Source organism: Myotis yumanensis, unplaced genomic scaffold (genome assembly GCF_028538775.1).
Source record: "Myotis yumanensis isolate MYYU_CA2020_CCGP unplaced genomic scaffold, mMyoYum1.0.hap1 SCAF_1, whole genome shotgun sequence".
NCBI classification, from domain to species: Eukaryota; Metazoa; Chordata; class Mammalia; order Chiroptera; family Vespertilionidae; genus Myotis; species Myotis yumanensis.
Window position 1 is genome coordinate 158,762,564 of NW_027223752.1, and position 12,687 is coordinate 158,775,250.

The following is a 12,687-nucleotide window of genomic DNA, read 5'->3' on the forward strand; positions in this document are numbered from 1 at the left end:
ATAAAACAAAAAAAAGAGAGAGGAGAACTAAAAGGAGATAAAGTACAAGAAGAAAAAAAAGAATGGACAACAGCAAATGAGAAATATGTCAAGAAATGTAGTGGAAAAGAAGGTGGAGCAGGGATAACTAATGTAGCAGTGTAACCTACATGTCTACAGAGAGGCATACCAGTAAACAAGCCAGTGTTCTTCTAGAGGCTCTGGGCTAAGATATGAGTTCCATGGAAAAGGGGTAGGGATGGGTCCTGCTAAAACCAGGACCCAGTTGAAAATCTGTATGTTTGCATGTGAAGCAGTTAGAAGTCTAGGTCCCCATCCCACCTCACCAGTGGTGGGCGAGAAATTGACTCAGAGGAGCACTTGACTGATGAAACTAAAGAGTGTGGGGGATGGAAAATGAAAATAGGATTAAGTGAACATCTGAATACCGAAAGCTGAGACTTTCTGTCCCTTTCTTCTACCCTGTTTTCAGAACAGCAGCCAGACATTCACACCAGCCTGTTACATTTACTTCTCTCCCCATTCATGGTGCATTAAATATAGTCAAAATACTATTGTCAGGCGTGTGGCAGAGACATAGTATTTGTAAAAAAAATAGGAAGAGAATCTTAGCAAACCTGGCAAATGAGAAGATGAGAGAATTATTAACTGCAGAAAAAAGTATATGAGAAAAAGGTGGGATGTGGCACGCTGTGTGGCTTGTGGGTAACATTTGCACAGGCATGAAAATGTAAACACTGAGTAGTGATTTAGCCTCAAATCGTCATGTAGCTACATTCGGGAATGAGAGAAGGAGAGTGTGCTAAGATATGATTGTTGGGTCTTACCCCTTCTATGTACTCCCTGATCACCAGTGCTGGGAAGCTAAAAATGGCCACATTTCCCAACAGGTCTTGAAGCTACAGCTCTGGATACACTTTAAGTTATGTCATAAAATTCAGCTCTGGATAGACTTTAAGTTAGGTCATAAAAGGCAGAAGTAAGACAAAGGCCATTTCCTTGTGGCTGTGGCTGCTGGTGAACAGGTTGGGCAGATAAGAGTGTTTACAGTGGACAGATTTCACATTCCACTGCCTATTCAGGCATCTAGGGGTGTGCCATTCGCTCGGCATGGGTTGCCACAGAATCCAATTGTCCTGTGGTGGCCTTTGCCTCTCACCCTGTTGTTGCCTTCTCCACCCCCACAATTTGGTAATTGCCTCATTCCCTGCTCTGAATCCCTAGAATGGTTGCCAAGAAAAACAAGTCCAAAAGAACAAATTGACCCAGCAGTATGAGCACATTATTTAGAAATCTAGCATTTCTTACCATGAAAGTCATATCACAGTGAGAGTGCGTAGCCTTGGAGAGCAGGCCTGGGGATACATGAGTATAATTTACAAATTATACTCAGGTGTCCTAGAAATATGAACTGGATCTGGCCTCATTTATCTAATATTGTTGTTCCAAGATTAAAAATAGTATTACGGTAGAGTAGTTTTAAACACCTACACATATGCCAATTTTATTCTCTCGAGTTTTTTGTGTCAAGTTTATAGTATTCATACAGCCAAAGGAAGAAATAGCAATTCACAATAAGTCTCACCATACATCTCTTAGAATCAGACCCATAGAGAGCAGGCAGACAGCTCTGGTGTGTGTGTTGGGTTGGGGGGGGCGAGGTGGTGGTTGGGGGGGGAGGGGCGGGGTGAGGTAGCAAGAAAGGGATTAAGAAAAAAAAAAGGGAGAGAAAACTCATGGACACTAGACAATGTGGTGATTGTCGGGGGGAGGGGAGTAGGTTTATGTTCTTTTTTTGTTATCTTTTTGTGGTTGTGTGATAAATCTTCACTCATTGCCTCTCTCAGGAGTACATAAAATATGATTAGGTAAAGACCTCCAAAGTTATCCTTGAAAATAAATTCCTGTGTGTGTTTAATTGTGTTAACTTAATTACCAGTATGTTTTTATATCACTAAAATTTTTTCTGCTTTGGCAAACATGCCATTATCAATATCAATTTTTTGTGATATTTAATTTCCACATAAGCAGTCATTGGATTATAACATAACTAGAAAACATTTTTATTCAGTAGATAGTTTCTGAAACTGCAGACCGGTAAATATATTTTTCTTTAGAAAAGTACACTTACTCAATGTTTCTTTTCCTCACTAAAGATGGAAGCCAGCCCTAGCCAGTTTGGCTCAGTGGGTAGAGCGTCAGCCTGTGTACCAAAGGATTCTGGGTTCGATTCTGGTCAGGGGCACATACCTTTGTTGCAGGCTCCTCCCAGCCTGGGCCCTACCATGTGTAGGAGGCAACCAATCAATGTTTCTCTCATCTCACATCAACATTTCTCTCTGTCTTTCCCTTTCTTCTACTCTTTCTAAAAATCAATGGAAAAATACCCTCAGGTGAGGATTTAAAAAACAAAAATTGAAGCCAGAAGGTGAAAGAAGCTGAAAACTGAAAGGTTAAATCCCCTGAATATTTATTTATTGCTTTTATTTAAGAACTGGAGGCCCGGTACACAAAAATTTGTGCACTTGGGGTGGGGGGGGGGGGGGGGTCCCTCAGCCCGGCCTGCGCCCATTTGTAGTCCAGGACCCCTTGGGGGATGTCCACCTGTTGACTTAGGCCCACTCCCCACAGGATCAGACCTAAGCTTGCAGTCAGACATCCTTCTGGCAGCCAGGGAGCCCTTGGGGAATGTCCGACTAAAGGCTTAGGCCCCCAAGGGATCAGGTCAAAACCGTTAGTTGGACATTCTTAGTGCTGCCATGAAGGTGAGAGACGCTCTTGCCACCACCACTGTGCTGGCCAGCCATGAGCCAGCTTCTGTCTGAGTGGCACTCCCCATATGGAAGTGCACTGACCACCAGTGGGCAGCTCCTGCATTGAGCGTCTGCCCCCTGGTGGCCAGTGCACATCATAGCAACCGGCCATTCTGCCATTCAGTCAATTTGCATATTAGCCTTTTATTATTATTATATAGGATTTCCCTATTTCCCCCCTTTTGCTTCCTCTACCCAGCTCTTGCCCCCCACTTCTCTGGCCATCACCATACTGTTGTCTGTGTCCATGGGTTGTGCATATATTTTCTTTGGCTAATCCCTTCTTTAAATTCACTTCTTTAAATTTTTATTTTCAGATAAGTGCTTATAACTGCACTATTATATATTTTCTATTATATCATTTAGAATTAAGATATTTTTTAATTGCACCCTTGTAAATTTTAGCACAATTTAATAAATTATGCTAGAAGCAATTAGGAGATGTTTCATGTAATGCATACACATTTCAATTAATATTTTATTAATTTTTAATTTTTTAATATTTCAATTTGAAATAATCTCATACATGTAAAAGAAACTATACAATACTACACATATTATATGTACCCTTCACCCAATTTCTTAGGTGTTAATAATTTAAACATAACCATTATACAACTAACAAAATTTGGAATGTATTTTTCTTATAATCTCTTTAATGTTCCTTAATCCATTTACTTTGTTTTTGTTAATCTTCACCCAAGGATATTTTTCCATTGAATTTTAGAGAGAGTGAAGGGAAAGGGAGAGACACATTGATTGGTTGCCTCCTGCACATGCTCTGATAGGGATTGGGATCAAGCCAGCAACTGAGGTACATGCCCTTGACTGGAATCTAACCTGAGACCCTTCAGTCCAAGGGCTAATGCTCTATCCACTGAGAAAAACAGGCTGCAGCTTAATTCATTTACTTTTAATCTATATGTGTCTTTATATTTAAAGTGGGTTTTGTTTTTGATTCACCCTAATAATCTGTCTTTTAATTGGTGTATTTATGCCACTGACTTTCAGAGTGCTTACTGATAGAGTTACTGCCATATCAGGCGGCTTCTGGGGCTTCAGGGGCCCGCCATCAGGTCCCAGGTGGTGGCAGGCGGCTCCTGGGGCTTGCGGGGCCGGCGTGGCGTTGCCCACGGGGGATTGGATGGCAGCTCATGCTGGCGGCTCACACTGTCCTGCCCTGCCTGCAGTATGCAAATTAGCCGCCATATCTGTTGGCAGTTAATTTGCATATCTCACTGATTAGCCCATGGGTGGCGTAGTGAAGGTACAGTCAATTACCATGTTTGGCTATTATTAGATAGGATAAGAAACATCCATGTGAATTTGTGTTTTTTAAGCTTTTTAAAACAGCTTAATTGAGCTATAATTTACATATCATAAAATTCACCCATTATAAGTATATTATGATTTTTTTTAAATATATTTTATTGATTTTTTACAGAGAGGAAGGGAGAGAGATAGAGAGTTAGGAACATCGATGAGAGAGAAACATCGATCAGCTGCCTCTTGCACATCTCCTACTGGGGATGTGCCTGCAACCCAGGTACATGCCCTTGACCGGAATCAAACCTGGGACCTTTCAGTCCGCAGGCCGACGCTCTATCCACTGAGCCAAACCGGTTTCGGCTATAATGATTTTTAGTAAATGTACAATTGCACAATGACCTTCACAACCCAATTTTAAAACATTTTTGTGGCCTGCAGAATTGCCAAACTGTCTTCAAAGCAGCCATACTGTTGTTGTTGTTATTGTTGTTGTTGTTTTAATATATTTTATTGATTTTTTTTACAGAGGGGAAAGGAGAGGCATATAGAATTAGAAACATCGATGAGAGAGAAACATCGATCAGCCACCTCCTGCACACCCCCTACTGGGGATGTGCCCGCAACCAAGGTACATGCCCTTGACTGGAATCAAACCTGGGATTCTTCAGTCCACAGGCCGACGCTCTATCCACTGAGCCAAACACGTTAGGGTGCCACTCTGTTTTTGTATTCCCACCAGCAATGCATGTAAGTTCCAACTGCTACCCATCTTCACAAAAACCTAATATTGTTAGTCTGCTCTGGAGGAATTTGCAGATTACCAAGAAAGAAGTCACTGAACCTTCACATAAAAACAAAAGGAAGAGCAGGTTTAAAAAAAAAATCCAAGCCTACAGATTATAAAAATACTAGAGGCCCGGTGCACAAAAATTTGTGCACACAGGGGGGGAGGGGGGTCCCTCAGCCCGGCCTGTGCCCTCTCCCAGTCTGGGACCCCTCAGGAGATAATGACCTGCTGACTTAGGCCTGCTCCCGGGTGGCAGAGGGCAGGCCCAATCCCTAGGTGCAGCCCCTGGTCGGGCTCAGGGCAGGGCCGATTGGGGGGTTGGGGCACCGCCCCCTGTCACACTCAAGGCAGGGTTGATGGGGAGGTTGCGGTGCCACCCCCTGTCATGCACAGAGCAGGGCCAATCAGGGGGTTGGGGCGCTGGCCCCTGTCACACACAGAGCAGGGCCCATCAGGGGGGTTGGGGCTCCGTACCCTGTCACGCACAGAGCAGGGTCGATCAGGGGGTTGGGGAGCTCTCCCCTGTCACGCACAGAGCAGGGCCGATCAGGGGGTTGAGGAGCTCCCCCCTGTCACACACAGAGCAGGGCGGATCAGGGGGTTGGGGCGCCGCCCTCTATCACTCACAGAGCAGGGCCGATCAGGGGGTTGGGGCGCCATCACTGTCACACTCAGGGCAGGGCCGATGGGGAGGTTATGGCTCTACCCCGTCACACACAGAGCAGGGCCCATGGGGGGGGGGGGGGGTGTTGGGCCGCCGCACCCTGTCACACACAGAGCAGGGCCGATCAGGGGGTTGGGGAGCTCCCCCCTATCAGGCACAGAGCAGGGCTGATCAGGGGGTTGGGGCGCCTTCCCCTGTCACGAACAGAGCAGGGCGGATAGGGAGGTTGTGGCCCCGCCCCCTGTCACACACAGAGCCGCAGGGCAATCAGGGGGTTTGGTCGCTGCCCCCTGTCACGCTGATCCCAGTGCTGGGAGGCATATTACCCTATTACTATATAGGATAGAGGCCTGGTGCACAGGTGGGGGCTGGCTGGTTTGCCCTGAAGGGTGTCCTGGATCAGGGTGGGGGTCCCCACTGGGGTGCCTGGCCAGCCTGGATGAGAGGATGATGGCTGTTTGCAGCTGGTCACACCCCCTTCAGGGTGGGAGTCCCCACTGGGGTGCCTGGCCAGTCTGGGTGAGGGGCTGAGGGCTGTTTTCAGGCTGGCGGGTGACTGAAGCTCCCAACCTGTCCTTTTTTTCTTTTTTTTTATTCTGGGCCAGCTTTAGCTCTGAGGCTTGGCTCCAGCTCTGAGGCCTCAGCTGCTGAAAGCAGGTATCTGGTTTGCTTGGGTTCTATAATTGTAACACTGTTGCGGTCCTGCTCACTCCAGCTCTGAGATCCTGGCTGGCTGAAAGCAGGGATCTGCGTTTGTTCTATAATTGAAACAATGTTGCAGTCCTGCTGGCTGAAGCCCGGCTGGCTGAAAGCAGGTTTCTGGGGTTTTGTTTAGCACCTATATTTGTAACAATGTTTCAAACTGCAAGCTCAGAGGCCGGCAGCGGCAGGCGGGGAACGTTGGCTTCCTCTGTCACTGAAGCAAGGAAGCCTCCTGTTCGCTTCAAGCTGCCTGGCTGCCTGCTGCCATCTTGGTTGGCAGTTAATTTGCATATCGCCCTGATTAGCCAATGGGAAGGGTAGCAGAGGTACGGCTAATTACCATGTTTCTCTATTATTAGATAGGATGTTATACCAAAAAATGAACATAAAAGTATTCTCTGGAGCAGAAAATGGAGAATATTTGAGAACAGTGGTACCACTACCATTTACCAGGCAAGCCAATTGGAATGAACTATGGTAGCTCTGGAGAATGCATTTCATGTGCTTTGGGTGGTGTTGGCCCTTTCCATGCCCCCCACCCCCAACTGCAAACACACAACCCTGGCCTTGCAATCAGAGAGCTCCTCCCCCTTATCTCTGAGGTTGGCTTGGGAAAGGCAGAGGAACCGGAAGAACCAATGAGAGCCCTCCCTGGAACTTTCACTGGAAGGAGCAAGAAAGAGGTATATTCCTTTTTGCTGGGGTGGCCTGCCAGGCATGAAGACAATGGAAGCCTGGAGTTGTAGTTTCCTCAAATGGTACACTGTTACAGAAGACCAAAGAAATACCAAGTACGTTTCCTAGAGAAAGGGAGGGGCCCTGTTTATTAACACTAGTGGACTCCAGGAATAATTTCCAAATCAGAGTAAAGAAACATGCAGAGATCCTGTCTATATATATCCCGCTGGGGTCTTTGTCTTGCAGATATGCCCCCTGCCCCCTTCGTGGCCCTGCAGGAAGGCCCCCAGGTGTCAGGCCACATCCTAGCACCAGCATAACAACCTTCCCCCCCGCCCCCCCGCCCCCCCCAGGGCAGTGCATTGTTCACAGTTTTTATGGCCTGCACGCCTTGCAAGACCAGTTTCCTCCTCAACACCACTCCTCTCCCACCATTTAGTCATGGGATTTGGGAGTGGTTTTTTAAAAAAATCAATTATCCCATCTTTCTTTCTACAATCCAAGGCATTCCCTCTCCTGACAGTTCTGGTCTAGAAGTGATCTGATGGAGGCAAAGGTCTGGACTTTCAATCAGTGGTTAGGGAAGCTAAATGCTCTCTTTACCAAGAAGTGTGACCCAGTGGCTGTTAGCAGCTCTGAGAAAAATCAGTCTGAGGGTAAACCTATCACAAGGAGAGGGAAAAGCCTGGAGCATCTCAGAGAAAGATACTGAGCCCTGAAAAGCCATTCATGAAAATGGTGTGTGAACAAAGAGATTTTTTTTAGCTGGTTTAAATTAGATTTTCTGCTTCTTGCAACAAAAGCATTCAACATTTCTTCAACATGGGTTTGGTTTGGTTTTGGTAAACTTCTCTGTATTGTTTGACACTACCAATCCCTTTTTAGAATTTTGTCCTCCTGGGCTTTGTCAAAATTCAGGGTCTTTCTTGGTTCCATATAAATGTTTGGATTTTTTTGTTCTAATTCTGTAAAAAACACCATTGGTATTTACATAGGAATTGTGTTGAATCTGTAGATTGCTTTGGGTATCTACAATTTAATGAGTTAATTCTTTTTCCTCAGGATTGCTTTGGGTATTCAGGGTCTTTTGTGGTTCCATACAAATATGGCGATATTTTGTTCTCTTTCTTTAAAAGATGACATTGGGATTTTGATGGGGATTGCATTAAATCTATGTATTTCTTGGGGCAATATGGCCATTTTTAACTATGTTGATTCTCCTAATCCATGAAAATGAAATATATTTCCATTTCATTTTGTCTTTTTCAATCTCTTTTAATAATGCTTTGTAGTTTTCAGTATATGAGTCCTTCACATCCTGTGTTAAGTTTATCCCTAGGTATTTTAATTTTTGATAGCAGTTGCAACAGGAATTAATTTTTTCATTTCTTTTTCTGAAGTTTCTTCATTAGTCCATAGGAAAGCAATGGATTTTTGTACATTGATTTTGTACTCTACAACTTTACTGTATTTGTTTGTTGTTTCTAATAGGTTGTTTTGGTAGAGTCTTTAGGGTTTTCTACATACAGAATCATGTCATCTGTAAAAAAGTGATACTTTTACTTCTTTCTTCCCAATTTGGATGCTTTTTATTCCTTTCTCTTGCCTGATTGCTCTGTCTGGGACATCCAGAACTATGTTGAATAAGAATGGTAAGAGTGGGATCTTTGTCTTGTTCCTGATTTTAGAGGAAAAGATTTTGAAGTATGGTAGCAATCATCTTAGGTAGAAACTATAGTTTAACTTTAACCCTGCTGTTTGGCTTCTGTACTTATTTGCTTTGTTTAACAATAGAAAAGTTATTTTGATTTTCTGAATTATATAAATCATCCCATTCGATTGAATACCTTATTGATTGTAATGTGAATACCCCATTGGTTGTGGTCTTACTGGTTTTAGAAAGCACATTCTTCTGTACCTGGGAACCAGGACAGCACAATTATCCTAAATTGCCTCTGTGGCTACAGATAATGGGTTCTGGTTGACTCAGTGGTCCCAAGACCCAAGGTCTCTAGATAATGTGTTTCTGCCAACTCAGTGGTCCCAAGACCCAAAACTATAATTAATCTTTGTAGATAACTAATCGGCTCAATCTCGCTTCTGTAACTGCTTTGTGCAAACCAGGATCCTTATTCCAAACTCTGGGATGTAATCAATACCTTTGTGATCTTTGCACATATAAATCTGGTGTTGGGGCTGGGGAGGGTACTGCGAGATTTGGGAGAGCGAAATGCCCCCTCGTAGTCCCAGATTTGCAATAAATGTGACTCCTTAATTTGACTTCTTGAGGCATCCTTATGTGATTTGCGGGGTACATTACAACATTTTCATACTCAATTTCATCATTGAGTATGATATTAGCTGAGGGTTTCTCATATATTGTCTTTATTATATTGAGGTACTTCCTTTCTATACCCATTTTATTAAGTGTTTTGATCATAAATGGATATTGTATCTTATCAAATGCTTTCTCTGCATCTATTGATAAGATCATATGATTTTTAGACTTTGTTTTGTTGATGTAATGTATTACATTGATCAATTTGTATATGTTGAATCATCCTTGTGCACTTGGAATAAACCCCACTTGATCATGATGTATTATTTTTAATGTATTGTTGTATTCAATTTTTTAGTATTTTGTAAGATTTTTTGCATCCATACTAATCAGAAATATTGGTCTATAGTTTTCTTTTTTAGTGTTATCCTTACCAAGTTTTGGTGTCAGGGTTATGTTGGCCTCATAAAAATGTTAGGTAGTATTGCCTCTATTTCAATTTTTTGGAAAAGTTTGCGAAGGATAGATATCAAATCTTCTTTGAATATCTTCTTGATATTCAAAGGTTCCTTTTATCATTATAAAATGCCCCTTATAACCTTTGTTATCTTGAATTCTGTTTTGTCAGATATAAAGTCACTATTGAAGCCATCTGGTCCTGAACTTTTATTTTTGGGGAGGTTTTTGATGGTTGCTATAATTTCCTCACTATTTATCAGTCTATTTAGATTTTCCATTTTTTTATGACTCATTCTGGAAAGATTATGTATTTCTAGGAACTTATCCATTTCTTCTAGATTATTGAATTTGGCAGCATATAGTTTTTCATAGTATTCTAGTATGATCTTTTGTATATCTTTGATGTCTTTGTAACTTCTCTTTCATTTCTGATTTTGTTTATATGGGTCTTTTCTCTTTTTTCCTTAGTGAGTCTAGCCATGGTGAGTCTTTATTAATCTTTTCAAAGAATCAGCTCTTTGATGTAGTCTTTTTATAGTCTTTTTGTTCTCTATTTCATTCAATTCTGCTCTAATTTTTATTATCTCTTCTGCTGACTTCAGGTTGCTTTTTCTCTTCTTTTTCTAATTCTTTAATATGTATTAGTTGGTTGTTTCTCTTGTTTCTTGAATTAGGGTTATAATGATATAAACTTCCCTTTTTCTACTGCTTTTGCTGCATCCCAGAAGTTGTGGTATATTGCATTGTCATTTTCATTTATCTCTATATCTCTTCTAATCTCACCTTTTAGTTATTCTTTGACCCAATCATTGTTAGTAGTATATTAACTAATCTACACACATTTGTGGGTTTCTTTACTTCCTTTTTGCAGTTTATTTCTAATTCCAAACCATGTGGTCAGAGATTATGCTTGGTATAATTTCAATCCTCTTGAATTTGTTGAGGCTAGTTTTGTGACCCAACATATTGTCTATACTTGAGAATGTTCCATGTGCCCTGGGGAAAAATACTTAATCTGATGCTCTGGGATGAAAAGCTCTGTAAATGTGAATTCTATCCACTTGGTCTAATACAGCGGTCCTCAACCTGTGGGTCGCGACCCCTTTGGGGGTTGAACGACCCTTTCACAGGGGTCACCTAAGACCATCGGAAAACACATATATAATTACATATTGTTTTTGTGATTAATCACTATGCTTTAATTATGTTCAATTTATAACAATGAAAATACATCCTGCATATCAGATATTTACATTACGATTCATAACAGTAGCAAAATTATAGTTATGAAGTAGCAACGAAATAATTTTATGGTTGGGGTCACCACAACATGAGGAACTGTATTAAAGGGTCGAGGCATTAGGAAGGTTGAGAACCACTGGTCTAATATATCATATGAGGCTGATATTTTTTTTTTTAATATTTTTTTATTGGTTTCAGGGAGGAAGGGAGAGTGAGAAACATCAATGATGAGAGAAAATCATCGATTGGCTGCCTCCTGCAAACCCCACACTGGGGATCGAGCTCACAACCTGGGCATGTGCCCTAGACTGGAATCAAACCTGGGACCCTTCAGTCTGCAGGCCAACGCTCTTATCCACTGAGCCAAACCAGTTAGGGCGAGGCTGGTATTTCTTTGTTGATTTTCTGTTTGGATGATCTGCCTAGAGCTGTCAATTAAGGTCCCCAATTATGATTGTATTTACTTCTGTGTCTCCCTTTAATGCTGTTAGGAGTTGCTTTATATATTTTGGTGCTCCCTGTTTCTGTTGAGAAATCAGTTAATAGTCTTATAAGGGCACACTTGTAGGTAGCTAACTGTTTTCTCTTTGTCTTTAACCTTTGCCATTTTAATTATGATGTGTCTTGGTGTGAATTCTTCTCATTTGGGACTCTGCACTTCCGGGACTTATGTGGGAGATACACACTCTTGATATGAATTGGTCAAATGGCTTTTAAGATTTCAGATTCTTTTTAAATTTTATAATGTGTCTCCATTGAAATACAATAAGTATAATTTAATATTTGCTCTGCAAACTTCAGTATGAGTAAGAATCACCTTGAGAGCTAACTAAAACATATATCGGAGCTCCACCCAACCACCACCACCCCAGCCTCAGAGATCCTGATTCAGTATGTCTGAGGCAAGGCCCAAGAATTTGCTTTTCTAATAAACTCCCAAATGATGCTGGTTCTGCTAGCCCACAGACCATGCTTGGAAGAGCTCTGCTAATTATAATTTTTATTAGATATTTATGAGGAGATGAAAGAAAATTAAAAGCCTTTAGCAAGCAAAAAAAGGAAATAAAAATTAATATGTACTTAGAATTCATAGGAAATAAAACACTGTAATGACTACTTCAAAGAGAATAATCTTTTCAAAACATAGCATATCTACCCAACAGTATAAAGACAGTATTTAGAGAGGAAATTAATTGGTACAGATGACTGTGGGTGTTCCTTTCTAACAATACTAAATGTTCCATCAGAGCCTTTCTTTTAAACATCTGGTTAAGTAATTCTAATGAAATGATGCCATTTAATAACCTCCCATTTGGGATGAGGAACCTACTCAGGCCCAGGCATCTCTTTTGCTCATCTCTAACATCTTTAGCAACTCCACCCAGACGGGTAATAAAACTGGGGATGAGCTTGCCAGTGAAAAGTAAAGAACAACTCTTTGGGACAAATAGCAAAATTTAGTCTGTAAGTGTCTTTACCCTTGAAATGGAGATCTGTAGTCATCATTTTAAAAATGCAAGCTCTCCAATGGCAAATTCAAAGGAAATCCTTATCCATTCTTCAAAATTCATCTAAAATTGCACTCTCTCATTACTAGTAAGTCTTTCCAGACCCCATCAACAGACTGTGAGTTCCAAATCCTTACCTCATGTTCAAATCTCTTAAGACACTCCATACTTACTATATTCTGACTTGCAAATGTTATCTGTTGTATTACTATAGGCCCAGTCACAAGTGGGTTAAACAGAGAGCATGTAATATAAAGAATTATTACATTATGATAACTGAGTGTGCT

General features: G+C 41.7%; 1 long non-coding RNA gene across 1 annotated transcript in view; it reads right to left on the reverse strand.

Moving 5' to 3' along the window:
- Positions 1-4,721, reverse strand: part of LOC139006217 (uncharacterized) — a 788,050-nt gene extending 783,329 nt beyond the window's left edge. The window contains exon 1 of the long non-coding RNA XR_011470746.1: positions 4,671-4,721. This is a non-coding gene — a long non-coding RNA (uncharacterized lncRNA). The remainder of the gene's footprint in view (positions 1-4,670) is intronic.
- Between the last annotated feature and the right edge of the window lie 7,966 nt (positions 4,722-12,687).